This window comes from Pipra filicauda, unplaced genomic scaffold, assembly GCF_003945595.2.
Source record: "Pipra filicauda isolate LSUMZ 115617 unplaced genomic scaffold, ASM394559v2 scaffold19_size4547281_pilon, whole genome shotgun sequence".
Taxonomy (NCBI): Eukaryota; Metazoa; Chordata; class Aves; order Passeriformes; family Pipridae; genus Pipra; species Pipra filicauda.
Window position 1 is genome coordinate 4,272,501 of NW_024104309.1, and position 25,694 is coordinate 4,298,194.

At 40.9% G+C, this 25,694-nt stretch overlaps 1 long non-coding RNA gene across 1 annotated transcript in view; it reads right to left on the reverse strand.

The window, feature by feature from the left end:
• Positions 1-2,043: 2,043 nt before the first annotated feature.
• LOC120323119 overlaps positions 2,044-25,694 on the reverse strand; it is a 120,326-nt gene continuing 96,675 nt past the window's right edge. The window contains exons 4-5 of the long non-coding RNA XR_005563286.1: positions 7,927-8,105; positions 2,044-2,219 (exon numbers count right to left, since the gene is read on the reverse strand). This is a non-coding gene — a long non-coding RNA (uncharacterized LOC120323119). The remainder of the gene's footprint in view (positions 2,220-7,926; positions 8,106-25,694) is intronic.

The window sequence follows — 25,694 nt, forward strand, 5'->3', positions numbered from 1 at the left end:
TGCAGGAGAGAAGGGCCAGCCCTGGGAGGAGGCAGTCACAGCCCCCCAAAAGCAATGGAAGCAAGGCCCAATTGGGATAACTGGCATTCGTAGGCTGCACACCAGCCTTACATCTCAAAATATACTTCTTTAAGCCTGGGGGTTAAGGAAATACATTTTCCTGGGGGAGACTGAGTCACAGAGAGAGTTTTGCAAGCTCTACAAACTAACAGAGACCAAGGAATAATAATAATAATTTTAAAAAGGCTTTTCAAACTTTGAGCCATCTGTGCAGAGTTTCAGTGTAATCTCCCAATTTAAAAAATAATGGCCATCTTCCCTTGGAAGAGTTTTAACATCACCTAGTTCTTCCTACCTTTTGGGCAGACTTGATATTTGGCAGGGAAGTGATCAAGGGTATATGTTCTGGCATTCCCACAAAAGCCTATCTAAAGTTGGTTGAGTTACAAGCTTTTGGAAAAAAATAATCAGTCTACAGGAGCTCAGGAGGCATTTAAATCTCTCTAAATTTCATGAAGACTCCACTTACGCTGGGCATGGATCCAGCTTGGATGCTCCATGGATGCTACACTGAAAGCTTCAGGTAGTGCCAGGTACAGACACTGCTGAAAAACCCAGCAGGGAAGAGATTGCCACTCACACCTCCAGGAACTGATCCTGCCCCTCTTTGAGGGGGGACAGAAGATGCTTAATTTTCTGGCATGGGGAAATAAGAGATGGATGGTTGGAGACTGAGGTTTGCTGCAAGAACAGACTGGAGTAGGTTAAAATGGATCAAATCTGGGGGATAGTGTGAGGCACCAATTTCACAGCTATTGCACGTTATTCCTTTCCTCATGCCCTGCCTGAGTCAGAAAAGCCTGGCCCACTGGAACAAGCCTTTCCCTAGATATTGAATTAAGATCTGAGATATCTGTCCTGTCATCTGCTTCTTGCAAGGAAACATTCTGGAAAGTAAAATTGCCCACATGCTGCTCCATGTGCATCCTGGCAGGTTACCATTCATAGAATCCCAGAATGGTTTGGATTGGAAAGGAACCTAAAGCTCATCTCATTCCAACCCCCTGCCATGGGGGTCCACTAGACCAGGTTGCTCTAAGCCCCGTCTAGCCTGGCCTTGAACTATTGCTACAGGATTTTAAACATTATTTTAAAAAGCATTATTCAGGGAACATATCAAAGAATCCTGTAGAAAACTCACAATGAGGTGATGAGATACCAGGGACTGAAAGAGGCACAAGTGAGTCCAACAAGCATTGCCCAGAAAACTTCAATATATTTTTCCTGACTTAAATGTGTTTCATTATGCAACTTTAATAATGAAGTTCGGGTATACTGTGTGCATATTTCACATCCAAGGGTTATAGTATAATTAATATAATTAATATACACAAAACAGAGCTTTGTGTATGAACTTATATCTGATCATGTATGGTACCTCAGGTACAGTTAATGGTACAAGAAATACTATTTCCTGCACATGCCACTACAGTGTCGGGATACTGGTTTTTTTATTATTGTATCATATTTACCCACAAGTAAATTCTGGGCTTTAAAATCACACAAATACCCTTGTAAGACATCAGGGTGCTCTGAGCTTTCAAGGGTAACTGAGAGCAGGGATAAATTACTGTTGGAGCTTCACTTAAGATCATGTTTGCTAAAGAAGAAACAGTCTCAAGCTGCACCAGGGGAGGCTTAGATTGGATATTAGGGAAAATTTCTTCCTGGAAAGGGCTGTCCAGCCCTGACAGAGCTGCCCAGGGCAGCGGCAGAGATCGCATCCCTGGAGGGATTTAAAAGCCATGTGGATGTGGCACTTGGGGACCTGGGTTAGTGGTGGCCTTGGCAGTGCTGGGGGAATGGTTGGACTCAATGGTCTTGAAGGTCTTTTCAATCTAAACAGTTCTCTGACTCTATGACACTTTTCCTGGGGAGCCTCATCTTGCAACTGAAATGATGTGGTGGAGACTGGCACAGCTGAGGGATCCCACTCAAATCAACAGTGGCTGTGCATGGATACAAGGCCTTGCTCACCTGGAACTGATTCCTGGATTAATTGGGCAGAAGGTAACCAACAGTCCTGGTCTTCAGCAGAACTTCTCTGAACTCCTTAGTGCTTCCAGCTTGTGATGCAGCAAAATTTTCCTGGAGTGCTCAAATGGGGTAGCAGAAAATCCGGGGGGCTGCAGCATGAAATGTGCTGCCCCTTTCCCATCCTAGAGTTGAAAGAAAAATATTTAAGCTACTGAAATAAAAATGTGAGTAGTCATTAAAATTTGTGGAGTAGGTATTTATTCCCCATTAAAAAAAGTGTGAATTAGAATAGGAGATGGCAAAACTGCTCCATAAAGAAAATTACTTCTTCCTTTGGCACTCAATGGTTTTCTTCGTGGAACGTTTCCGTCAGAACTTTGAAGTGCAGTATTTCAAAGTCCCATTCCCTCCTGTTTCCCTCCAAGCAACTGAATGATTGTCTAGTTACCCACAGGGTGTGAAGGGAGTGCTCAGTGTCTCAGGGAGTTGGAGTCTCCATCTCCATGTAGATGCAGTCCTGTAAATTCTTAGGGAAACAGAAATGCCTCCAGGTTCTAGATATTTTAGGCACCAAAATTACAGAGGAATCACAATTGGATCCAATTGCTTGGATCACAGTTTTAGGTGCTGCAAAAACACTTGAAGGATTCTTCCTGGACCCTGAATGGCTTTTATTGCCATAGGAGCTCCCTAATTTCTGAAAATCTCCACCTTCTCCCTTATGGACAGGAATTGTTTGGTTTTTTTCGTTTTTATAAACATCACAGTGAACTCCAGCAACTGAGACAGGGCTGATGGCAATGGTTACCAGCATTTGCCGTATCTTTTTGAACTATAACAAGAAAATTCCAGTAGCTCCTGGTAAACCTGGAAAAAAAGCACCCAATATGCTTTGGCCAAAGCTCACGGTGTTTATCAAGCCTCAAAAAAAATCTGAGCAATTATTTTTGTTTGTTAAAATGCTCAATGTCCATTTTATAAATCAGTGTTTAACACTGATGAGCTAAGGAAATAAATATCATTCACTTTTTGGAAAGAGGGTAAGTAAAGGATTAACTGACTCAGAAGCAGCAGCACTAGTGGAGGTGAGGGCTGGATTCCTGGGCTTCAGCCTCAAATTCAGCCACACTGACGTATCTCAAATTAGCACTAAACCTGATCATGTCAAATTTTTGTTATTGCAGTTCTGTCTTTAAATGGCATGTTTGTTGTGTTTGTACACTCTGATTTCTCCCAGAGTAGGTAGATACAATTAAGAAATTATCACTCTCTGCCACAACAATTCTAAATAGTGGAAAACAAAGTTTAGGAGTGGGAGTAGGAAAGGTTGAAGGATGCACTGGAAGCATGAAGACCTCTTCCTGCGAGGAATCTCATCTGATTTATTCTTTTCCACCTGCACTTGCTGGGAGATGCTTGAGCAGGTTGTACAAAGCCACCAAGAACAAAGAGGATTTTAGGCTGAAGGCACTGAGATACAGTACAGCCCACCAGCTTGGAACAGGCTCCAGACTGAGCTGTAATGTAAAAACATACTGAGAAGATATTTTTAGGCTGCTGCCTGAAGACGGGGCCAGTGGACAGTCCACAAGTCAAAAGTAAGCGGCCACATCTTCTTACTCCTCCCAGTGCAGGAACAACAGACAGGAGAGATTTCCAGGTGACAACTGACAAGTCCTCTGCTAAAGGAGGGGTGGAATATAAAGCAACAGCTTTTGCTTCAGCCAAGAGCTGCTAATGTGGGTCCTTTTGCTTGGCTCCTTCCTCATCGTTTGACATCCTCTACATGGGCCCACTGAAGAGTCCAAGTGGAGGAGCAGAACAACGAGACACCAAGTCTCCTGTTCATGTTAAGTTCTTAAATAGGAAAAGAACAGATCAGGACTGGCATTATGGCTGCTGGGGATTAATATTTAAGCACACATCCCTCCTTGCACATGTCACACTGTCACCTGGATCAGTGTCCTCCATCAGAACCCTCTTTAAAGCTGACACCTCACTCAATCAGGGCAGTGCTGGATGAGCTGTCTGCAGGATACCACACCAGGCTGGAGGGCTGGGGTGTCCTTCCTGCCTCTGAAGCTGATGGAATGTCCAGGCAGCTACAGCAGAGCAGCTCAAACGTGGCGTGTGGACAATCCTGGCAAACCCTCACAGAAATCCAGCAAGAGGGCGAGAACCTGCAGGTGGCTGTGGGGTTCTGTGGATGCTTACCCAGGTTTGTCAGTGTTTTGTCGCATCTTTTGCTCCTCTACCTGGGTCCAAAGCACCAAAGCACTGTGTGACCCACATCACCAGGAGTCCTGGGTTTGCGATTCCAAACACAGACATGTTACAACTGGAAAAGCCTTCCCCAGTTCTCTGGTGATCCCTGGCAGAAGCCAGACAGAAAATGATGCTTGTGTAGAAGTGAGTCCCTCCTGTTCTACTCCTAGAGTTGTATTCAGCCATAGGAATTTGACTGTGGGATCTACAGGAGAGAGGAAGACTACAAAGAGCCTTGGTTGGATCCTAGAAGCCCATTACATGGACTGGTTTTCATGGAAAAAACCAACTCTGTCATTTTCTTGACATCAGAGGGTACAGAGGGTCTGTACATTTGTGTGTGTGAGAGAGAGTGAGATCTGACAGTCTAACTATGATGTAATTTAAGTATTTTGGTACAGCAAAATGGAACAGAATTACTTTTCCTATTATCTTCCAAAAGTTATTGAAAATGATATGAAATATATTCTCAAGGAAAAAAAAAGTCAAGTTTTTTTTTTAAATGCAATTTCTTTGGCAGTTTATTCATTCGTTTTTCATTCACCCTCTTTTACGTTGTGAAGGCTTTCTATTATGAAACATTCTGTGGAAAAAAAGGAACAAAAAAAAAGTATACTACTTCTTTAAAATATATTGCAAGAATCCTCATTTCCAGATTTTTATTGCAGCACTAGCTGGTATTCTTGCATGCAGTTTTGTAATTTATTCTGAACATTCCACTTAAACCTTTTTTCAATAGCATGATTTTATTAGAGTCAGCTCACTGGACTTTCCCAAAAAGGTATTTAAGATCAAATAAAACCAGTGCTTGGAAAAATATCATTACAATATGAAAGCAGTTACAAAAACATTAGTACTGCAAAGTTTTATTTCAAATGGCTGAGCCTGCTGTACCCCAGGTTATTGCACTTCTACTTCCTCAGACACACTCACTGGAAAAATGGGAAAAACTGTCATCTTAGCAGTTTTTACCTGTTTCTCAAAAAAAGCACCCAATTTATAGGGAGGCAGTGATTTTTTTCAGCACCACTGTTAATAAGAACAGCAAACCATCCTTTGTTCCTCCGTTCCTTGGCTTTGCAGGGGATTGTTCTCCTCCTTGGAGAGGCTCCAGGGAGCTCAGTGATTCCCCAGAATGAATGGATTTGGGGAAAATAGTGGCACGGAAGCGTGGTTCGGGAAGAAGGGCAAACCTATGGCTGCTACACCCAAAAAAGGTTCATTTCAGCAATAAATGCAGGGTGATTGCACAGGAGTGTACCTGTGCAGTGGAGTACCACACCCTCGGGGCTCTCCCTACTCATCCCTGATGCTGCACAGCAGGGATGGTGCTGCGCCCCAATGTTCCCAGTAACCCCCAGCATCATTCCCACTGGGAATGCAGCTGGAAATGCTCCCAGACCTGCGCCTCCCCACAGCCAGGCAGGCAGGGCAAATATTTGCCTTCTTCACTTGTTATTTTCAGTACAGAATCGCAGACTGGTTTGGGTTGGAAGGGACTTCAAGGATCATCATTCCAACCCCCTGCCATGGGCAGAGACCAAAAAGGGATCAAACAGGAGATAATTGACAGCTGGCACTGGTGGAACTGGAGTTCAGCCCCATCCTCCTTTGGTATCTTTGAATTTCACAGGATGCATTTTAAAAGAGGTATTTTTGGGGGTGTTCCTGCCTGTAACATCACTTTAAATATTAATGGTAGTCAAAAGAAAAAGACCCTTAAACTGAACTAAATTAAAATCTAATCTAGAGTATAAATGAAAATGAAGAGATAAATAAAGGAAATCTTGCTTGCTGTACCACCAGATTCTGTGCCACAGGATTTCATTTTCTGTTCTTTGTATCTGAATACTTATGTTTATTTTATGGGGCAAATCTGAGGGGAAAGCAGTCATTTGAATAGTACCCCTTTTTTCCCCTTTTCCCAACCCTCTTCTGGGCTGTTTTTTCCCAAGCAGTGTATGGAGCATAGCAGCATCAACACACTTAAGTTTGAAGATTTGGTGCCATGTCTGGACTTTTAAATCCTCTTTTAAACTCGCAACTTACTGTTCATATTACTTTTCTAAGTAGAAATATGCTTAAAAAGTAAAGTCTTTATTGCTTCTTAAAAGGCGTAGTGCTCTGTGATAAATTCTCATATTTTGACTGTTAATATGTTTGAATGAAAATTATTTATACATTTTGGTGAGGTTGAATGGTTTTCATTTGATTGCTGCCTCTGGAAATGAAAGCAGAGTAGCAGGAAATTTCCATGTCATGCTGTGATGTATATCCAGATTATGAGCTGATTGTGCAGCAGATGAACACCAAGTAAAATCATTTGCATCAAACTGTGACAACTGCAATTCCTGACAAGGCCTCTTAGTTTTTTGGGCTATTATCATTGTACAAGAATATAATCTATTGACAGCAGGGCTGTTTAATACATTTAAAGGCAGACAGTGGAAGAAATCTTAACTGTTTTCATTCACCACTGCACAAGGGTGCAGATCAAAAGTGAATTATATTTAAAAATATGCATGTATGATGATAAGATGCATGACATTCATCAACCTGTTTAGTCATGGTTAAGCTGCACTGCTGAAGATCCAATATTACTGCCATATGTGGGCTGAAATAGAGACGTGAGACTGGAAATTAGATTATTGCCCAGCAGAAGTGAATAAACAGGGGAAGACATTCTTTCTTAATCTTTCTTAACCTTTCTTCTTGTTTTAAATCCTGCCCTTTTGTACTTTTAGAGGGGTGTTTTGTCTTAACGTAGATAAGCAAATTGAAACATTTTAAGTCTGCAGGAGTTTTACTCCTTTTTCTGTGGCAAAAAAAAAAATCCCTGTTTTTTTCTATACTAATAATAAAAAGGGTTGCCTATGTAGGACCTCTGATATCAGCTGGCTCTGGATCAGGATCCAAATAAATGCATTACATTTCCTATATCAGGTATGATTTTTTAAATTATTTGGGTAATTAATTAAGTTATTAAAAGAGATAATTGAGGGACAAACTATCTAACTGTAAAAAACCCATATTTTTGTGCTTTTTACAAAATGCTGCAATCCCCTCCAAGGTTCAGGGTAAGTAATTCTAGATCTCCTTGTTTTTTGGAGCCTGGACAGCACAGGCAAACCTGAACATTTTACCATAGAGGGAAGAATTTCATCATATTTGTTTTGTTATTTGATCCAGCATTAACAATGAGCAAAGATGGAATAATTGAAAAGTGCTAATTGTTAAAATCTGCTTTCTTGACTTCTGCTTGCACTCAGCATTTCCCCCCAAGGTAAAACAAGGCGCTCAGATCGCACATCTACGGGTGCTGGAGGGGGTGTGAAAAAGCAGGAAAATTATTATTTCTGGGATCTTCAATAACATTCCAAAAGTTGACACCATAATATGATTCCCACAGTGATGGTAGGAGATTCCCACCCCATCCAGCGATGGCTGGATACACCCAAATTTTCATTAGTGCACTGTTGTGTCAGAAAACTCAGGAAAGGCAAAGGACTAAAATTCCTGGATTCTTTTTCCCTTCAGTTTTGACTTGTTGGTGCAACACCAGTCACCTGAGCTAAACTTTGTCAGTCCCCTCATGATCAAGGGGAAATATGCAGTATTTCTTACCTCCCTGGGCTGTCAGCAGGGTTGGTTGGTGGGATAAAGGCACTCCTGGTGTGATATGGAAGGAGCAGTTGCTCTGCAGCCACCTCAGTTCAGATTCCCATTGGAAGTCCATTCCTGCCTTTGCCTGCACTTCCTGAGGAGTGAAGTGGGCTCTGGAGATCCCAGTGGGATGTTGTAAGCTGTAAAAATCATGAGAAATAAAGAAAATATGGCCAACAATGATGCAAATGTAGTTTTCTACAGAAACCCAAGACATGATCCTAATGACCTGCCCTGCCACTATGCAAATTCTATTAAAATGGAATTAAATTCCATTAAAACTAACTCCTGTTTTGCTTCACCAAACTCTTCAAATATATCTGTAGTTTCATCTATCTGCACAGTGTTGAGGATAATGATAAAAAGGGGTAATTTTTCAGTGGATAGGAAGGTATATCAGTCCTGCTTCAATAAAAGGGGGAAAAATGTTTGACCGAAACAAGGAACTTTTACCTGTGTTCATTTTGGTGGTAGAGAAAAACATGAATAAATGGTTACGGACAATTGGGGTTTGTATCATCCAAAAATAAAGAATTCTTCTGTGCATTATCAGACTTCTACCTTCACCTAGAGAATGTTTTCTTGCCAACAAACACCATATTTCTTCTTGGTACCAAACTGCTGGTTTTTCCACTGTAGATGCTCACACTTGTTTTATCAGTGCTCAGGCAATATAAGGTTTCTGGTTCTAATATTACAAAAACCTACAATAAGCATGAGAATGCCAAAAAATATCTCATTGCCATTAAAATGTGTGTTTTTCCAGTGTTCAGCCTATTTCACTTAGGTGAAATTCCTTCATTTTTGTTGCCATTATTTATTCATCTGAGACCACAATTCAGCTCTGTGGGTTGGAAGGATGACACACAGAGCATGGAAAACCTCTGGACTCAAAGGGTTTTTTTTTCCCCCTAATATCTGAGTTATTACCCCACTTCTGCCTCTGGAGAAGGTGACACCCAGCCAGTCCTGCCTTGGGATGACACTGGCATGGAGCTACAACCCAGGGCAAGGCTGGAGTGCTCCAGAACATTCCCATCTCCTGGATGGAGCTTTCTGTTACTTTATTTTGACATTGGAGAGGTTGCTGTGTCAATAACTAAGCATCAACCATTTGGGGTCTTTCAAATGTCAGCCCAGCGCTGATATGAAATCAAACCTGGTTTTATTGGATCCTCCTGATCCACCAGAGAAAACCTGGAGATTAAAAAGTTATCAGGTTTATGATGTCGTCCTTTTTGGAGCTGAGGAGCAGCTGTTGCTACATAACAGCTCTGAGCATGATGAACATTTTGGGAGAAGGGGTAATTTTTAAATAAAAAAAAGGAATGTAACTATTCTGGAAGAAAATCTGGCCACTGACTTCCTCTGACATGTGGAATAGGCTGTGATAGTTTTTTGGGGACCGCACGATGCAAAGTAGAAGGAAGCTGGTAATAAGCAACTTGGCATTTATTCTTTATGGAGGAATATTTGTTCCTCAAAGTCAGACTATGTGGAATATTAGCATTTGAATAAATTATTCAGCACTTTCTAGAGAACGCAAGGGGAAAAAATCTTTGCAGCATTATAACATGACAATCTACAGGGGAGCAGAAAAAGAAGGCTGTCATTTTTTCTTCAATTACAAAAGGCAAATATTTATTATTTATAAGTATTCGCCTTGTATAGGCTTAAATGTTATTTATGAACCTGTTGCATAGTGATTTTCAATGTAACTCATTATTTTTAGCCTTAGGGTGTTGTAAAGGAGCATGGATATATTTAATGACACTCTGCTAGTCAGCGCAATTACACTGTAATCATTATGTAAAATGTGCTATTAATTAAACCAATTTCTAGTTAGAACATTCTCTTCTGCAGGGCTTAATCTTAATCTCTGGCAATCTTTCTCTCTGTTTTTCACCCATTAATTATATGATTACTTTTTAAGTTACATATGATAAAATATGTTTTTATTTTTAAGCTTAATATGCTCAATTATTTGTATTTATCAAGCCATTTGCCTGAATTATTGAAAAGGCTTTATTTGCCAAACAAAAGGAAAGAAAAAAGAAACATAACACGAAGCAGTTCTCTGGAACTCAACAGCAGTTTGATGGTTTGCAATTGCTTCTGATCTGCTCTTTACATGTTCTAAGGCTGAATTTAATTTTCAGTTTAGAAACATCTCATCTTCAGTCTTCTCTTTTTATCTTAATTACTGCACAGAAATCTACACTTATTTTTAAATGCTTCATTTATACACAGAGGCAATTTCCCGTATTTTACCCCTTTTTTTTTTAAGTGTAGTTATACTAAAACATTGCTCAGTCTAAATGTAGTTGACTTGAACACCAACCAAATAATTAATATTAAGACATTATGGTGTTTTTTCAGCTACAAATTAATAGTGTTAACAAGTCTAGTTAAAATAACTGCATCTAAATGTCTACTCTATTTTAGAAAAGGGAAAAATCACCTAATTTTGAAGTCATCCTTGCTCTGCTCTGCAATGACCCCTTGTGGAAAAAACACTTGAAAAGAGGAGGAATCATCTGTGAAGTCTCTGTATATTCCCTGGAAATTCAATGTTTCCTTCTTGCCAAGAGTGATGGTGAGGGATTATGGACTAATAAGGCTGAAAAGCATTGGATAAATTTTTTCTGAAGTCCCAAGCTTTGGGAGCTCTTCAATTCAGGGGCTCCAGGGCAGCGTCTCTCTTGCAGCCTCCCAAGGCAGCTCCTCCTCAACCCCACCTCATCGTGCTGCTGTGTGTGAAACCATCTCTCCTGCTCAGCCTTTGCTGGAGAACTCCCAAGGGATGGTGTAAAACAAAAGTATTTATTTGTAACGCCCCACCCCACTCTGGATTTACACCTGGGAGGAACAGGCCCCTACATGGTGTGGGAGCTGCCTCATCCTGTCCCTTCTGTCAAGGTTGTCACCTGCTCCAGCAGACAGGAGGCAGATGGCCAAGCATCACATAATCATCAGTCTCATCCAGCCAGTGCATCCACATGTATCCAGCACATTGTCACGGTGCTAAGAGGTTCCCAGCAGAAGCCCAGGGCCCTCTTCCCAAAAGAACAGCACCCTCTGTGCTCTGGCTTTAATTAGGGGAGTAAAAACCTCTGGGGAAAGTGTTCCCCAGCCAGTTAATAAGGTTTTGCAGTTTGGGGCAGCCAGAGAAAACCAGGATTGGAAGGTGGAAAGAGGACTTCAGGTACCATGTCTCTCATTCTGGAATTTTTCTTAGGCTCCCAAAAAAAGCAAGATGTGCTGCCTCCTCTGACACTGCCCAGCCCCAGTTTGTTGCCTTCTCTGGCACAGCTCCAGCAGTTTTGGGCTGCTCTTCTCTGTGCCACCCCAACAGTCCCAGCTCAGCCAGAGCAGGGTCCAGGGGCTGCTCAGACACAGCTCCCCATGGGCACTCGGTGGTTTTGCTGTTTGTACAGAACTCCAGCACCAGCTGGAAATCCCTACAAGACCCATTATGGCATTTACTGCTTTCTTGGTGTTGCCTGAGGTAAGAAAAGCAGATGCAAGGGAAAGGAGGGGTCAGTCCCGACCTACCTTGTTATATCCACAGGGCAGCACCACACCAAATGTGCCCAATAACAGGGGCCATAAACTCCATAATGGAAAAGTAGGAATTAGGACTTTGGGGCACAGTGCAAAGCCACTGCCCATCTCCCTAGCTCAAACCTGCCCACCCTCAGTCTCATCATACACAAATACACGTAAGAGTAGGAAAATACATAAGAATGATGTCTACAGATAGTCCATAACATAAATAGAAAAGGGATCATGAGGTGAGGTCTCCTCAGGAATCCCACTGTACATTCCAGCAGCGTTATCCTCTGTGCTCAGGGTGCAAGAATCAGACAGTGGAGCATGTGTATTCCTGATAATTCTCCTTTCCCCATTGTTAAGTTTGTTTTTAGGCTGCTCTTCACTGGATGAGCCCAGCCCTCTCTCACAGAGAGCTCCTGGATCTGGCAGCAGGTACCTCGCAAAGAGTCCCTGGCGAACAGTTCCCTGCAACTCTATTTTTAATATACATTGCTGACCCTAATGATGCTCTATTGAGATGAGGGCAAGGAATGTCTGATCAAGTGGAGATTAATTTTTGACTGTGCTGCCTGGAAATGCATGAAAATGCACTCCTTTTTCTATTTAGACTCACAGGATGCTTTGATTGATTGACTAGTTTACAAATGAAGGTGATAAAATTAGGTTGAAGACCACATACATTTCTTAAAATGAGTCTGGCTGGTCGTGGAGACAATGAGGTTTGGACAGATTGTATTGCTGGTTTAGGCAATCTTCTGAACATGTCAAGATTTATAGACCTGTACTGTAATGTTACAATTGCAGCTCACTGATATAGGTTTCTTTGCAAATTCTTTCCCATTTTATTTGAAAAAGGCCATTAGAGAGTTATAGACTATTGAAAAAGCTTTTTCTTTGCTAACCCTTAATAAACTCTTCCAAACAAGGACTGCTGCATTTTTGTATTAAATTTAGACCAAAATCTATAAAACATGTTCTCCCAGGTTTGGATAATTTGATTATTATTATCTAAATGGAGTTACGGTTCCTATTGGCTTGCAGTAGCATATACAGTAAATAAAAGGTAAGTTAAGGTTTGTACAAGATCTTAGGACACTGAGGATTTTTCACTCTTCATTTGGATTACCGGATTTTGGGAATGGGAAGTATATTTCCCCAGGTTGAGGAATTATAAAAATAAAATCCTCATAATGTAGTGCTGAAATTAATGTTGCATTGAACTAGAAACAAATTACTATTAACATTTCTTTATTCTTATTGTTGCACAAATACCCACAGAAGCCTTGGGATTTTCTTAATAAAACAGACAAGGTTTACCAAACAAATGAAAACAGACGACGATGGGTTTCATGCAAAATTAAAACCCATGATGACATTAAAAATCATTACAAGAGAAGAGCAATAGATAAGATATCAAAGCTCTTTATGAATTAATAATAAATCCTATTTTATACATTTTGCCGTCAGACTAATGTTATCCAAGAACTTTGTCAGCGATGTCCTAGAGAGGGGGCCTGGGTATGTTTAAAATGGGAGCTCCTGGATTTTGTTTTCACAAAAAAATCCACCAAATATGTGATGCTTCTGTGTGTTGGAGAGCCTGAGGACTGGGAAGGCAGATCAAGGTTTAATATAGATGGCTCTCAGGACATCAATAAGTATCATAAACACAGAGCTCAGCATGTCCTGTCTCTGGGAGAGGGGTGAAGATGCCCCAACATGGAGCAAGACCAGCTCCCTTTCCTGCTGTGAAATAGGGTGTAAAGCTGTGGGGGCAGCAGAAGCATTTTAGGGGTGGGAGCCTCAAGGGAAATGCTGGATGCCACCGCAACCCCATTAGGCAGATGAAAGAGGCTGCTTTAATAGAAGCCCTCTGGGAGCATTTCCACCTCCCACAGAAGCTCAGAGGTAGGAGGACCAAACGCCCGTGAGCCTCCCTTCTTCCCTGGGCTGCCAAAAATACATCCTTTGTTGGGTACGGCATCAAATCCCAACTCCATGAGCCTCAAGGGCAGGCTCCGTCCTCACCCAGCAGTTCCACACTCCAGGCTTTGGCAGAGCTCCTCATTTCGCCACCTCCTCAGGATCTGCCAGATTTTCACTTAATTTACCTGTGCCTTCTGGTAAAGGTATTCGCCTAAAGGGGGGATTGGCCTTTCCCCAGCCTAAGCACAGCATCCCTTCCTTCAAAGTCCAGCCTTAAAACCCAACACTAATGGGGATTTGGGAAGGTGAGCATCACAAATCAGGGTAAAGATGAAGCCTGCAGCAGCGGGGCAGGAGGGACACAGCCAGGCACAGTCCCCACACTGCTTCTCTGCCTGCAGGTGTTGAGTTTGGGATTCTCAGTTGTCAAGGGAAGAGCTGCGAGGGGAGGAGTGGCGGGAGATGTGCCTGGGAAGTTCCCAATGCCAAAACATCGCTCATTTAACACTGGGATGTCAACAGCTAATGCTTCTCCAATGGTCCTCATCTTGCAGCCAGCCCTGCACAGCTCATGGGATGCTGCTCTGTGGTTTATGTTTCAACCAGTCAATGTGTGCTTTCTCTTATTCTGCTGATTTTAAAAATATTTTAAAAGAAATTTGCTATAACAAGAAAACAATAAATATATTAAATCTGAAATTGGCTGGCGACTAAAGACCCAGTGATTGTGTGGATCGTTTTTCTGCAGGGCTCTGATAACTTAAATAAAGGTTATTATAAGATGGGATTTCTCAGGCCGATGGACCAACCATATTCCGAGCTTTGCACCCTGCTGCAGATGGTCAGTGACGATTTTTAATATAAATAACCCCCTGTCCACTGAGGAAAGATCAGCCTTAAGTGATAGAACGAATGCCCTCTAAATCTAATGCTAAATTTCTGATCACAGTCAACCTAATTTTCTGTTCTTTGCTTAAAAAAATACGTTGCCTATTAAAAATACAACAATAAAGTAGAAGAAAAGAAAAGCCTGCAAATCAGAAAGAACTTTGATATTCCTGGCTTAAACATGATTACTTCACTCTATCTATTCTAATGCACTTGAAAGCAGGTTTACCCTCCTCCCCACCCACCGTAATGGGAGCGACTCCTGTAATAGCTCTAAATGGTTTCCAGGAATGTCTGAAATCTTCCAACAGAGGTTTTTAAAGGTTTAGCTATGTTTGAAATCCAGCTATTTTTCAATCTCCCAAGCCAGCCAATCCAGGTGCCTGTTAGTCTACAAGTGTCTGCCATCTTTCTCTGATTGTCAGTGGGAATAGACTGATGGATCACTTCCCTGTGTCACTGCTCTGGACTGGTGACAATCAGGGAAATGATTGTGTCTGCCTCTACACATATCTGTAATTGATTGCCTAAACCCTAAGACTCTCTTTCCCAGTTGATATGATGGAACATTGGACTGAAATCACTCTCGATGAGGAGGAGTCAGGACCATTTGTTATTTACTTCTTTCCTTGTGCCTTCCTTCTCCCCTGCTGGAATTGTCCCCCAAGAACACATTATGGTAATCACACAGAATGTATGTATAGGAATCAATCAAAGGCAGAGCCGTCACAAGAGTTATGACATTACAAAGTCTGTTTGTAACTTTTGATTTATGGAAGATTTTCTGGTTTATAAATTGAGAGTGAGGCATGTTGGGATGGCTTAACCCTTGAACTCCTCAGTGAGGATAAAAAAGCAGGGGAAAAGGAGAATTAATGCAGAATGGGCAGAGCCAAGCTTCCCTTATTTACTCATAATCACCTGACTATGAAATGAGACTAATGTTATTTGCTTCATATTTCCAGCCTGTAAATGTTTTTGTATGAAAGAAAAATGCTTTACAGGAAAACAAATAAATACAAATCCTGCAAGAAACCTTTATAATCGAAGGCTATGAGCTGCTCAGACTACACATATGCTTAATTTTTGTGCTGTGGCATCCGGCAGCCGTCCATCCCTGTTCCCCAAAACATATGCTTAACTTCAGCTCTGAGCCTTCATCTTATGGAACTCAATGGGTTTTAAGCACACACTTATCTTTACAGTTTAGGAGCTTTGCTAATACTGATGAACTTAAACATCTGCTTCCTGTCACTTTGCTTTTCACCTCTGCATGGTCCCACAGCCTTCAGGTCTGAGACCTGGTTCTTAACTGTGCAGACATGGACAGAAAATAAAGGCTTAAATGTATATATAGTATGTTAAATTAATGATACAAAGGTGTAGAAAATACATATTCGACGGCTTACATGATTATTTACATCTCAGGAGATGTGTGTATGAGTTAATGAATGGCTCGGGGTATATGAGAAAAATATTTATATGTATCCTTTATTCTTACATATACTTATTGTCTTCCCCAGTCTGAATATCTGCACTACCCTTTTAATGTTTTAAACATATTATTTTGGGTTTTAAAAGTGTATTTGGAAACTCTGAGCCCCTACCACATCTCTATCTACCACTAACCCTTCCTCTTTCAGAACTTCCCCACATCACCTCATTTCTACTTGAATATGCCCCTTTGCTACTCTGCTTTAATTCCTGATATGATGCTTTCTGAGATAAGCAGTTGTTTTGCAGAGGAAAAATTGTTTTTCCATGACATTTTGCTTGAATGCATCCTCATAAAACAAGCTGTGTTAAATAGCTGGTATGTTCTAGTTGGGAATGAATTTCAGTGGAGTGGACAACAGCTTCTGAACGTGTGGATACAAAGGTCAAGTTCTCCAGAAATGTAGGACACTGATGTGCTGCTAAGACATTGAAGATCTTGTATTTAAATCAGATACAAAACTACATTCTACGCTCATGGAAAACATTATAGAAGGTGCTTTTTTTGATTCTTTACTTCGTGGGATGTATTAAAACCACTGGAAAAATCCATGACTGGAAAGATGAGCGGGACATCCATCCCTTTTTATGTGGGACATTGCAGCTTTTACCACTTAAAACGTTTAGAGGGCCCTCAGAACAGCCAAAGGGACAGAGTGGAGAGAGCAGCACTTCCACTCCTTGGAAAGGCTTTGGAAAGTGTTTAGGGCGAAGCTGGTACAAAGAGGTAAATCACCAGAGTGAACCCACATCGCACTAAATTCCAGATATAAATTTGGAGCTGCTTCATGTGACTTCAGTAGGATTAGAGTTTTATTTTTGTTATTTACTGTGGCAACAACTTAGAGCTTTAGCCAATGCCCAGACCCCATTGTGCCCAGAGCTGGATGAAACACTACAAAGAGGCTCCTCAAAGAGAGTCCCAAAACCCATGGGTTGCTGTAGAACAACTCCAGCTTTAAAAGTCACTCCAAGAGCAGAATTTATCTTATCCCACATCCAAAGTTGCATAATTTTCAAATATTTACCTGATAATCTTCACTATGTAATACATTTAGCCATTCTGCTGACAGCTGTACTCATTTTATTGGCTAATGGTTAAAAGAAATCAGGTTTTCTTTTTAATAGCACAGCAGTCCTTCTTTGCTTAATCTTCTCCTTCAGCTTCAAACTGAAAGCTAATCAGATTGCAGATCCCACTGGGCACACTCTGTGATTTTTTTAATACATCAGGAAACCTCTAGCACTATCACTGGAAAACTCAAAAAAACATTTAAAAACAAAAAAAGAGGGATAAATGAAAATGTTATGAACCTGGAAATGTTAATTAAGTAATTTTTAAAGAAAAGGCTTTTGATTCAGAATAAAATGCCATGTCACTTATTAAGAGTTAACATTTTTCCCTCTACAAAAAGGTTCAACAAAGAAATCAGAACCATTAAAAAATTTAAGCAATACAAATGGATGCTATGAAGTTCTGCTGTAAACTGTTACAGACAAGCTAAGTATGAAATAAAGGTTTAGTAAAGTATTTTTATTCATACCCCTGTGTCAGGATATCACCTTTGATCTTTTATAGGCCTTTCTCAGCCTCATGGACGATGATTCAACTTCTTTCCCATCATCATTGTTTTTATCCTTCTTAGAGATGCACTTGAACCAAAAACCCAGACCAAATTCAGAAATATTAATATTTTCCAAGTCCAAGCCTTGATTTGGATCTAAATTTTGCCAAACTGACACAAGTTACATATAATTATCCACAACAGTTCTTTGGATCCAAGCCTTGATGAAGATACACTTTTTCTGGATGAGCTTTGAGGTTCTGGGAGGCAGATCATGAATAATTAAGGTTGTTACCAGAATGATTCTGGTACTGTGAGGACTTCTGGAGCCTAAAAATACAAATGAACAAATCTCATCTCCCTGAAGCACCTTAACAGAGGGTCCTTCTCCTGTTTCCTTTGATTCTTCCCAGCAGCACATACATAAACTCCTGGATAGCCTTCCCTGGTTCAGGGAGCCACACAGACAACCAGTGATTCAGCATCTTGGGCAAAAGCCCCTGATCAATGATGTGCCACATCCTCATACAAGTCCTGGAAACACTTTGAAAAATGAGCCCTTTGTCCAGATACAAAATAATAAAAAAATAAGGTCCAGAAAAAACAATTGTATCAGGATCAGTAAACAAAACTGCAACAACGGAATAATTTGCTTGGTGCAGGTACAACATTGTCAGAGTATTAACCAGAGTATTTCCTCTTCTGTAGCCTGTGATCAGGACACTGCTACAACCCACAGAATAGAGGAGCTGCTCTCTGTGATATTTCATTTTTTTTGTTAGCTTGGGGTAGTAATGAACAAGTCACAGCCAAGTGAATTAATCTCTCTGGCTCTCCAGAAATGAAACTTCATGTACAGCAATTTGGGCTTCATTGCTTTTTCACTGTGCCCTTTCTCTAAGATTCTTCATAAAAAAGTAAAATTAAATTAAAACCAATGGAAAGTATGTTTTAACCACTCCAAAAATGCTCGTAGATTTTCCATTAGGCGCACACACATTCCAGCACATGTAAGATGAGGCGTCCGCGGTGAGCATATTGTGTCGTTTAGACTTATCCAAACAGAACCCACGAGCTGAATTAACCTCCCCAGCTGGTTATTCAGTATATGTGGGGTCTGATTGTGGCCATGGCAAACTGTCACTTATTGGAACACCACCAGAAGCACCATGAATTACTCTCAGCATTAAGACATGCTCAGGTAGTTCGACCAAAAATAACTCTTGATCCCTTGACCAGATTTGAGACAGCACCAAAAGCCCTTCAGACTTTTGCTTCTTATGCCCCACCTGTTGCTTGGTATTTTTGTGTCTATTTTTTTTCAATTTCATTTCTTCTTCTGGTATGTCTTGGAAAATTTAATTGCTCCCCACTCAACAGATCATTTAAGCCCCCACTTACCTGTAAGCATGTGAATCATCCTGTTAAGCACATCCTAAATTCCAGTTGCTTGAATGTACTTTGATTTAAGCCCTGATCACCATAGAATAGGAAATGTATATTTTAGTAGTTAGTTAGATCAATTAACCCTCATTGAACCAATTGGTGCTTCATCAACATAAAGCAAATATAACAAATATCTCCAGAGCCCTACTGTATATTGAGTACATGCCAATTAATTAAAAACGTGATATTAGCAGTTTACCAATGATGGCATAAATATGTATCTATTACATCACTGTTAATCTCTGTAAATATGTTTTTAGTAAGCTCATGGTATTTAGTCAGCATACAATAACTGTCTCATTAAGCTTAAATTAAATGCATGGTTAAGCATATTAAAAACACTTAATTTAAAACCTTGCCAACATTCTTCATATTGGGTTCTATGTGGCTATAGTTCCTCAGGATTGAAGATGACTGCCCAAGTTTGGAGAGATCACTGGCCCTGTGACTTCCTTCTCAGTGTCCACTAAGAGTCTGAGTAATTTAATGCTATAATTTTCTAAAACAGAGCCACTCAACCCATGTAAAAGAGACTAAGTTTTATTTACAGGCAAAAATACTCATATGCCAAAGCTCTCTGAGAAGATAAAATGTTTTTCAAAAAATCAAACAGAGGCTCTAATAAAAAAAATAAAAAATAAAAGAGGAAAAAGGTCTCTGTTGGAATAACAATAAAGAGAACGTTGCTGTACATGATTTTTCATTTATGGATAGCTGGAGACATTAATATACTTGCCTATGGCTTGTGCATTGCTATTCCCAGCTATGCAGGGAGGTGATTTACAGCCCCAGCCTGCTGTGCTGCCCCAGCTCCCTGAGTGTGTCCGTGGGCTGGCTGGTGATGGATCCATCGGGATCGTGCCGGATGGTGCCGGAGCCGGGTGACCTGGGAATGTTGGGGTTTGTGTACCCAGCAAACCAATCCCAGCCAGAGACAGCGACAGCTGAAGCTTTTACTGCTCTTTAAGTTCCCTCTTCGACTCCCTGGGTAACTGGTTATATCACACAAGTTGTATAAAACACGCATTAAACAGCAACTAAATCAAGAGTTTCCACGATTTTTCCTAAAGCAATGAAATTCAGGGCAAACCTGCACTGTGCATGGAGATCACCACCTGGAGAGCAGAGCTCTTCATTTCACACCTTGCCTTCCCCAATGGAAGTGGAATGAAGTGGTGTGTTTTATTCATTTTACTATTTCCTGCACTATTTATATTGGCATTTAGAAAACACACCTCAGGAAATTCAAATTTACAACAATTCTTGGCACTTCTGTACCACCATCCATGTAATGAGCTCCAAAGGCTTTACGAACTTGGCTGCTCTTAAACCTTATATTCTGCACTTTAAGCCTTATGTTCTGCACTGGACTGTTCATAATAATATATGTAAGAATAAACAGCTCCAGGAGTGATCCTCAGGGCAACTCCAATAGGTGCAGAGACTGAGGGACAGACAAGTTAAATGGCCACATGTCAGAAAAGCTCTGTCATTTTGATGTTTACAACCAACACCAGCAGAAGATACAGCTCTGCTCCCCCCTGGAAATCAGGCTTCACGAAAGGTTTTCACATATTTTTGTGTGATGTTTGTGAGAAGCGCAGATTTGGGATTTTTGTGTCTGGGCTTTCCTCCTGAGAACATCCTTGGTGCCAGCAAAGCTGGCTGACTCTGGACTGTTCCTGCTGGAGGGATCATCACAAACATCTGGCTGCACATTTGGCACCTGCTGGACATTCAGACTGGTTGTCTTTGCTTATGTTTTTAATAAAATACTTTGGAAGGCATCACAAAATTAAAGGGAGTTATCTTGCTGAATTTGTCATCCACAGCCTCTATTTGCTTTTCAGTTGTATGGCTTTGAATTTCCAAATTTTGTGATATTTCACCTTTTTCTTCACTGATATGGCATAAAATTTCAAAATCTGCTTCCCTGCAATGTGGTTCCTGTTCTCAGCCGAGGCTGATGTGGTCTGTGAAGTTCATGAAGCTCTGCAGCCTCTGAACAGACTTGGACTGATTCCTGCTCTATTACAGGAGTCTGAGCAAGCTGAGTTTTCTAGGAGTTCAAATTTCATTGTAAATGTTGTGTACTCCTTAGTTCAACTTAATCCATCTTGATATTCTACTTCTTCCAAGCCCATTGACTTGTTATTCTTTAAAACATTAAATACATGGTGTCTTTAAGTAGGATGATGAAGTCAACTGGATGATGGATGGACAGGCAGACAGTTGGATGAGAACCACTTGAGAATTGAAATTCTTACTAGGATCAGTTAATTCTGATAATTTGAAGTCATTCAAAGCAGAGATTAGGGTTTCAGTTTGATACTGTAAAGTTCGCCTTCTGCTTTTTAGGAAAAATATCAGAGAAGAAAGAAAAAACACACAAGGAAGTGCAGCCAAAATAGAAACAGGAAATGCTGTAAAAAACAGAAGAGGGAATGAAAAGGAGAATTAAGATAGGGCAAAAGTTAACATTTTTATGGAGCAGATTTTTGTAACAACTCAATCTTTTTTATTATTTTTACTTCTAGAAAAAGAAGTAGCAATGAAATAATATTTTTTCCTCTTTAGAGGAAAAGATATGTAAATGAAGGACAGAGTGTTTTTGAATCAAACAAATACCATGAAACTGAAGAGTAACTAGAACAGTTTGTAGCCATTTCCATGTGCTGTGTTTGCATCTCCTCAGCTCATGTTACAGATAGTGCACTGACAATTCCCTGCCTTTTTCCTTGGAGTTTCCCTTCTCAGTGGTGCTCAGGAAAGGAAGAACGCTGAGTTTCAGTGCTGGGCCTGTGGCCTTGATTCCCACCCATTCCAAGAGGATAAATTGGAATCAGCGGTTTCTCAGTTGCAGCAGCAGATTCTGCACATCCCTCTAAAATCCTTCTGTGTTTCAGTACCTGAAGGGGACAAACTCCATTTCACAACCAGGATCAGCTGAAGGGTCTGGTGGGGGACAGGAATGCCAGCAGCGCTCCCACTTCCGTATATATTATTTTTGTAAATCTGAGGTGCAAATTGTTTGTGGAATCTCAATTACACCCCTTATAATATTGTCATGTGCAATCAGCTCACTATGAAAACAGGGCTTTCAAAGGGTAAGAAAATCATTTGCACTTGTGATCTGGAATGGATTTGAATATTCAGATAAGGTCAGTGGTCAGAGCAGGGGTGACAGCTGCGCTCAATAAACAGGTTCAGCGAGACAAAATCTTTGTATCTGTGTGGGAACAGCCTGGAGAAGGGAGGTTCTCAGGAGGCATCTGGGAGATTAAATTGAGCTGCATCACCACTTTATTTCCAGGGTGTTTAAGGCATGATGGAAGCCTTTAGTGTGGCCACCAGGCCAGGATGCTGATCCTGCTGACGGTGCCACCACGGTGCCACCGGGTCAGATGTTGTGCTCTGCTGTGAATATGGGGCTGAGGGAGAGCCACAAATGGTTTGGGCTTCCTGCTGATTGACTTCTGGAGACTTGAACAAAGCTAACTCTAACAAAAATGGCAAGTGGTTCTGATGTCCCCAGTTCCTGAGTTCTCATGACAACTCTTTAGAGTCTGATAATCACAAAAAGCTGAGACCTTGGTTCTGGCAATAAGGGTCCTTCATGTCACGGCTGAGCACCCAAAAATAGGACACCCAGCACTACTAATAATATTTTAACATCATGGCTTCCCCTCCAACATCAGTCTCCTAATTAACTATAAACCACAGCACTGCTGGAAATCCACTGGTAAGCATGAGCAGAACAGTTAAGATCACACTTAAGAAGCTAAGGATGATTAACCTTTGCCTAGGTTATAAAATGGCCCATTTACGAACTGTTGCTACTGAATATATCACCTTGATATCCATTGGATTATTGAGTGAGAACTTATACATGATGTTTGGGATGATGATATATGTGTGGTTACAAACTGTTTATGAGAAGTGGAAAAGCCAATAAAAGATTAATGCAGATTTAAATAGATTTTTCCTCTTCACCTTTTCCTGGGTTAATTCATGCACAGGTAAGTCAGCTTTCATACACTTTAGAAAGGCACCACCTTTGTAGTTGTACTAAGAGACATCCTGCTGGTGCTATCAATCAAATTACATTGGGTCCAAGTGGTGACATTTAGTTTTTATCTGCATTTCCACAGTTCCTTTGTTTTCACAAGTTCAGAGTGAACTTTCCCGAAAGCCACTGAGAACAGGTTTTCAGCCTAAATTCAACTTCCTCCATAGGCAGTTTGTAAAGACAGGATCCTTAATTTTCTGAGCCAAAGCTGTGGTTTCTGCCTGTAAACACCTTTGTTTCAGTGCAACTTGAACAGACACATATTTACCTGCCATAGGTGTTAGACTTGAGGTAACAGCAAAATTTTGACTTTTGGGCTAAACCTGCCAGGACTGGGAGCCCAATCCTGCCCCTGCCACTGACCTGGATGAACTTGTGCAGCATGAACTGCACTATCCAGGAGAGCAGACTCCTACTTTGTTCTTGCCCCCAAGGGCTCTATTTCACAAGAGAACTAATTCCTCCCAGTACAAAATAAAACCAAAACAGGATGATGATGGCACTGGGATGCTCAGGTGAGATTTCCAGTTCTCCCAAAGTTCAGGAAGGTGGCTGAAAGGGGAGATTTTGGTTCAGCCCCATCTCTGCTAATATGTACAGCCTTAAAGCCTAAAGACAAGACAGTCTTCTTTCAAATTTACAACAGCCTGTGTTTAAAAACCTGACAAACCCAAAATGGGCTCTCCATAAACCATAGTGGCACAACTCGTGCAGCTGTAATGTAGGTTGTGTCAGCATTTCCATTATACTGTACACTGCTATTTTTCAGCGGTTTAGATCTTGGCTATAAAAATCCACCTGGGCTTGAGAGCTGGCAAGTTGGAATTTCAGCAGGGGGATTAATTTTTTCAACTAAATTTGAAAAATAAATTCCTTTAAAACTCCAGAGAGCCCAGAAAAAACTATGCTTGAGGATGCTTCTGTTTTCTACAGTTTCATTAATATTTTTCAAATTTCATTGGTATTTTTACTCCCTGCTTTAAATCTCAATAGGTAGATTCATTTTGTCTGGAATTCCATCCACTTTTGTAGCTTCACATCTAAAATTATTCTGGTCCCATTCTATTTATATATATAAATATTTTTTCCTACTGATTTTTTTGGCACATCCCTTATCCTGTTTCTAAACAGACAGAAGTGATCCACAGGATTGTCTGCTCTGTGCTTTCCTCAAAGCTGGTAGTCTCTGGAATTACAATATTTCCCATATTTTCACATTTTTTCCTGTATTATTTGCAGACACAGACAGTAAAACTGCTCCCCAAAGCCTGTGGTTGTCAGATGCCTCTGTGGATCTGCTAAAACCTGGTCGTCCAGCTCCCATCACCAATACACCACCTCGACAGACACACAAAGATATCAACAACTCTTCTTCCCTGGAAGCAGCCACCTCTGGATTTGCTGCTATTTGTGTGCCTAACTGTAAGTTTTTGTGAGTTTTGCCATTTTTTTCATTATTAGTCCTTTCTGTTTTAATGATATCTCTATTCATGAGTGCTTGATTAGAGATGTGTGGAGGGAACCACAATGTAAATACACAGAATAAAGTTATCTCTTTTAATAAAAAGGCCACATTTCACACCAATCACCCCTAATGACTATTCACAAATTAGGAATTTTGAAAATATTCCTCTGTTTATAATGTAAAATCCAAACAGCCTCTTGGCAGAGCTGTGATCTTGATGACTTACTATGCTTCTAAATCCCACCCTTCAATTTTAGAACAACTAAGATGCTACAGTTCATACCTTCTATTAGATTAATATTTGTACTTGATTTTGGAACTACCAACGTGAGGATATTTCATTTAGATGAAGGCTCTAACTCTACTTTTCCCTTCAGCAGACTCCAATAACTCCTACCAGTGCTGCAGGTGTGGAAGTGAAGGATTGCTCTGTGGAACTCCTGCTGCCGAGGTCTCCACTGAGCCCTGGCGCAATTAAATCCGCTGTGCAAGGTCAGGACTTTGTCTTCAAGGCTGGAAGAGATGAGTCAGCAGAAACCCTTCCAGGCTGTGATAGCAGCCGTGGAGAACAGCAAGGGAAGTGCTCGGAATAATGAGCTCCTCAAACCCTGGGATAGTTTATGTCTGATTCATCACACAGTCAAAACGCAGATCCACAGCCAAGGAACACATTTTTTTTGGAAGGGATCTACTGATAACCAGAGAAAGGATGAGTCTCCTGTGCGGCTGTAGACCCCTGACAAGCATCCTCAGGCTACCCTCAGAATGTGGCAACTGTAAAGGTGTGGGTTTATTGGATTTCTTCCCAAATCATAGGCTTTGGTTTGCTTGTGCACTATTCAGTGGGATCTCTTGTCCCTCAGTGCCATTCTGGATTTATAGGAAGTATTTCAACCCCATTCTTGGCCTGCTCTCCCATCCTTTACTCCTACCTGGCCTTTTAGGATCACACACCACCTGTAACCACCGGATATCTCCTGTGGTGCCTTAGGGTGTGCCCATCTTCTCCCCTGGATTTCTAAGCAAGACCACAAACTATGTAAATGAACAGCGTCCCTTTCTCTCCAGGCTGTCTATATAGATTTTCCAGCACCATAGCTATATTCCATACAGCTGCATCTCCATTCATTTGGAACGGATGGAAAAACCTTTTCCATTAATGGATTTCACTGTGTTGGAGACTTACAGTGTAATAAACCTGCATTTCTGTTACTCTAACAAAGTCTAAGCCAGAATTTACATAGAAGGGTGGTGGAAAAGCATTTAGATGATGGGAGAGGAGAAAGTTAGGCTGGACAGAATGGCAGTGGGGTATGAAAGC